The 5,112-nt window shown below is 40.1% G+C and overlaps 2 protein-coding genes across 3 annotated transcripts in view; one reads left to right on the top strand and one right to left on the bottom strand.

Moving 5' to 3' along the window:
* plekhm2 (pleckstrin homology domain containing, family M (with RUN domain) member 2) overlaps window positions 1-5,112 on the top strand; it is a 29,026-nt gene that overhangs the window by 11,682 nt on the left and 12,232 nt on the right. The window lies entirely within an intron of this gene.
* Window positions 1-5,112, bottom strand: part of hdac6 (histone deacetylase 6) — a 54,229-nt gene that overhangs the window by 48,463 nt on the left and 654 nt on the right. The window lies entirely within an intron of this gene.

The following is a 5,112-nucleotide window of genomic DNA, read 5'->3' as shown; positions in this document are numbered from 1 at the left end:
CGACAAAAAGCTTGCCGTTACAGGATCCGACAGAGGAGGACTAACCACCTCAACCGGGTTATCGGCCTCGGCCCTGTGAAGGACACTCAGTATCTTCACAAGTTTAGACCTAGTCAGAGATAGTCTAGGCAACGTCGGGGGAAATTCTCTAAACCCATACCCTTTTATCTCTCCCAACACAAAAGACCTGGTGAACCGCTAAGGGACCTTGCTGGCCTCCTGTGTATAAGTACATATTTTCTGCATGTTTCACGTAATAACGTAAATATCCCAGTGGAATTCCTTTCTCCATTAGCTCTAGGAGTCGGGGTTGGCTTCCTTTAAGTAGTCTGAAGTAGGAAGTCTCAAGGTTAGGAAATATGTTGAAAAAAGGTAGTATACTTGTCTTGAGGGGCATTGTGTGATACACATTTTCGGCACCTCCACCGGAATTTGTCATTGGTGATATTGGAGTATCACTAGCAAAGTAACGTACGGGTCTCCACCTCTCTCGGTTTTGTTTGTTTTTGCACAATCTGCGATTGATGTCCGACGAGACTTCAAACGGTTTTGTAAAGGAAAAGGAATGCCTGTCTACGTTTTACATTTCAAAGATATAAAAACCCACCTCATGTAAAGTCGTCCCTTGGTTTTGACCTGTAGTAGTACATATGCCAGACCTGTAGATGGTGCTGTTCTCGCAGAATCAGCCCTTGCAAAGACTGTTAAATTGAGCGAAATGAGAAATGGCTAAAATGCATGATCTGCTTGATATTTTGAAAAATAAAAAGTAGAAATATGCCTTATATAGGTATGGTCCTACACTATATTATTCAAATATAGCATGATAGGTCCACTTTAATATGAGCGTGAACACCATTGTTAGATTAATAACCTCGATTAGACATACCACATCCAACCTGTTATCCCAGGTCAGCAGCAACATGTCTACGGAAGTGATTCATTAGTTTTGAGTGTAGACACCCTTTTATACAATCACAAACACACACACACATGTCCCCAGGTATGCAGGCTTGTCGCAGCAAGATTCAAGGAACCGAGCGAGCATGCCTTATAATTTAATCCTAGAGTGCAACATTTTTATTGCTATTTTCTGAATGACTTTATCCTTGTTTTCTTGCCTTTGTCTTTAGCAGTTTTTAATAGTTCTGTTGTTCATTTTCTCCAGTATGAGTTTCGCTGTCGGTTGTGACATTTTATAACATCAGCGATTTTTTAAGACTGAGGAAATGATATCGCTTTTGGAGCCACTCCACAAACCATTAGAGAAAATACATTACCCTACACACATCTGGTTTGAGGTCAGAATTATAATGTTGCTCTTCAGATGGTTTACTTTTTTTGTTGCCACGGGCTGTGTAACACCTAGTGTTTGTTCCCAGACCAACCAGATGTCTTTGGTCTGTTATGTCAGTAAACACATTGGGCTCAGTGAGACTGTTATTGAGGCAGATCAAATGTTCTTCAGTTTGTTGCCTACACCAGTCAAGAGATTCAGCACGCATAGAACAGAAGTATGCACTATTCATAACTTTGGATAGTTCCATAAACCTGTACAAATAAAAGGTTGTGTAAACTTGGAGATTAAGTGGACATTTTTGCAAGTTTGGAAGAATAACCAAATGCATGTGGTTTATTTTGTTCCGTTAAAACTACAGCTTGTAATAAAAACTACTTTTTGTTAAAGTTTGACTTGGTCCTTACAGTAGTACATGGCTTGTGTTTTGTCATCTACTCACATGCTTGTAAAAATTTTTTTTTAATAGTTTCTGAACAGATCATTCAAAATGTACTGCGAGTATAAAGAGTGATCCACAATGGCTTGTACTGTATTGCTCGCCTTGTACAAAATGCTAGTGTGGAGCTAGACTAATTACATAGCAGCATTATGTCTTATCATTTATTAAATATGACAAACTATGAATTACTTATTCAGACAGTCAGGAGAGCAAAAGCTCACACAAAGCATTACAACTAGCTCCATAGTTTAGGAATAACATTGCTTTTATTTGTTGTTTTGCACACCTGTTAAAACTCTTTTGTACTTATGCATTTCCTTTCTTTTTTCATTTGAAAAACAAGACAGACCAAATCTACTGTATGTTTATCAAAATATGCACTACATAAGTCCAAATCATGTGGAAAACATTGTGTGAATGTCAGAAACAGCTGCTGTGCTGTACGTGTGCACCAGCACTCACTGTCCCTGAACGCCTCCAGATGTCAGTTATGTGTGGGCGGTAATGTTACGTCTGTTTATCGACATTTAAGACAGAAAAAAATGATGAAATCAGACCAGGACTTACGGCTATTAGAGGAAAGCAGAGGGAGAAGAAGAGATAAAGCAAGAGGAAGCCTTGCCTGCAAGTAGTGTTGGCTTCAGTCCTCATGCTCGTATAGTTGAGCCCTAACATCTGCAGTGAATTAGGCAGAAGGGTAAATCATCAAATGGTGCATTCAAAACCACACACTGATCAGTTTCAGTATCTGGACCAATGACGATGACTGCTATTGCATTTTGAGGATTTGTCTGACTACCATCAAATTTGATCATGCTGCACTCAAATGCCTGAATGTCATTGCTTTACCCCTGCAGCTGAGTGTGAGATTGTAAATCATTATATCTTAAAATGATGGACTTTATTATGTCTTAAAGGTGACATATCATGCAAAATGCACTTTTGTACGTCTTTTATACATGAATATGTGTCCCCGGTGTGTCAGGGAACTCACCAAGTGTCAGAAAACACAACCCTCTCTATTTTCCACACCCAAATCTCTTAAAAAGGGGCTGCAACGGATCTGATACAGACTGATCCAGATTTGAACACTTCTATAACGCCACAGAAGTGGCACTACGGCTATTGGGCCAACTCCACCAATCAGGAGGAGACAGCCACGGACATTGCCGTTTGAAAGCGCTGGAGACGCTGTAGTACATATGCCAGGCCTGTAGATGGTGCTGTTCTCACAGAATCAGCCCATGCAAAGACAGTGTTAAATTGAGCGAAATGAGGAATGGCTAAAATGCATGATCTGTTTGGTATTTTGAAAAATAAAAACTATAAATATGGTCCTACACTATATTATTCAAATATAGCATGATAGGTCCACTTTAAGCATTTTCATCGAGTCGCCCTATTTTTCGTAATTGTCTCCTTCTTGACTTTGCGTGATATGATCATATTTCCACCGTCTCAGACTCATGGCATAGCTTGCAAACAGCCTTTGGGTGATTTTCAAGGAAGAAAAGTGTGCTGAATTGTATTGGAAATGTATAAATCGCTATAACCTGCACACATCGGACATCAACATTTTCATTCAACACATGCATCCAACCTCACTCACAAAACACGTATGTGCACCTGCCATAGAATTTAGTTATTCAACTTTCTCTCATTTAAACTGATTCCAAATGTTGTCCTGTGATGTGAATTGTTCCAACAATGTTGATAAAGTCAATGCGCGTAATTCCCAGGGTGTTTCTCAATGTCGAGGACGCTTCCTTGGTAGCACATGTCTTTCCGAGACAGGTCCTTCAGAAGCGAGGCAAGAATCCTTCCTAGCCTCGGAAAACGAAGAATGTCGGAACAGGCCAACAGGTGTGCGTGATATGCGAGGCCCTGGATCAGGCGTGTGCGTGATTTATTGTCTATGTGTCTCTTTTTTTATGCTACATTTGACCTTTTCTCTGCGCTCTATAGTGTCGATACAATGTGCTAGCGCCTATGATCTTCATTCCGCGCCTAACCACCATTTACTGGGCCTAATAATTGGGTGTTCCCGAGGCTCGGCAACCGCTACTGGGGTGGGGGATATTTATACCCACGGGAGGATACACGTGTGCAGCCTCGAAATGTCCTCGCTACGAAGGACGCCGGACTCGGGTAGAATTCCAAGGAGCCCTGGAACAGTCTTCAGCAAGGGACTCCGATGACTTAGCATACTTGGAAATCGTTATTGGTGTAGGTCTCTGGGGCCATCCTCCTTGACCATTAGACCACCTGTGACTCCCTAATTAGTACTTTCTCTTTCATTTTAGTTTCCTCTACTTCATAGACGCTGTACCGGACCAACCTGATTTGGAGTAAAGTGATAACACCCTCCTTTATGATATTAGCACATGCTGTGGATGCTCAAAACTGTTTTTACTTTTTACTACTATGAACCTTCCCTTCTTCGTACCGCCACCGTTTCTATCCCTTCTGAATTTTCTACTAATGTTATTCATTAGACTTCTTTCTAAATAATCACACCTTCCACAAAATAGTCCCCATGAATACATCTCGACCCCATTAAATGCCTCACCATAATAATCCCTCCGATGATATTTTTTCAGAAAATTTCAATTCAATTGACCTAAACTATACTGTTGCCTGTAAGATCCTGATGAAAGTGTTCTTGAATACTATTTTGAATTTGTTGCTCCAATGTGTCTTGCTATGCCAAGGGTCGCGTACCAGCAGTTATTATATTTATAATGCTATTCCTTTACACTATAGTTAGATCTTTACATCTATAATACACACCCTTGTCTCTATATCGCCTAAGTAGCCCATCCAAGCACCGTTCAAAGATCCTTGCACACACAGATAGCAATAGTAGTATCGCAGACAGACAGACCAGGCATCAGTATAGGAGAAAGTATGAGGGAGAGTATAGTTCTGCATATTGGATAAACGGATTACAGATTTAGATTACAGATAGCATAAGTAGAAGACATAAACCGTCATTCTGGAACTAGGATTAAGCAATAGGACCGCCTTGGATAGATGATTTACATATCCAGATTAACCTACATTATCCACAAGGAGCTAGTAATATTAATACTACTGTATGTATACGAGTGATTTAATAAATATTGTCAATTCATTATATCGTTGACGCATTGCTATAGCTTTTTATTAATATATGCCACCACACATGTCGTTGTCTCTCTTGTTCTTTCACTTCCGTTCCTGAATCATGGTCTGTACTAATCACAGGCAGCCTGCTCAGACTGGCTCGTTAAATACTTTGTAAATTATACGTCCAAACCTCTGTCTCTTTTCTATATTCATTTCTCCTCTAAATGTTCTTAACTTATCTTGAACCATTTGAAAAATTATCACC

The sequence above is a fragment of the Notothenia coriiceps genome, unplaced genomic scaffold (assembly GCF_000735185.1).
Source record: "Notothenia coriiceps isolate Sejong01 unplaced genomic scaffold, NC01 NC01_scaffold00019000, whole genome shotgun sequence".
Classification (NCBI taxonomy): Eukaryota; Metazoa; Chordata; class Actinopteri; order Perciformes; family Nototheniidae; genus Notothenia; species Notothenia coriiceps.
Note: the sequence above shows the minus strand (reverse complement) of the source record. Positions and strands in the feature narration are given on the sequence as shown.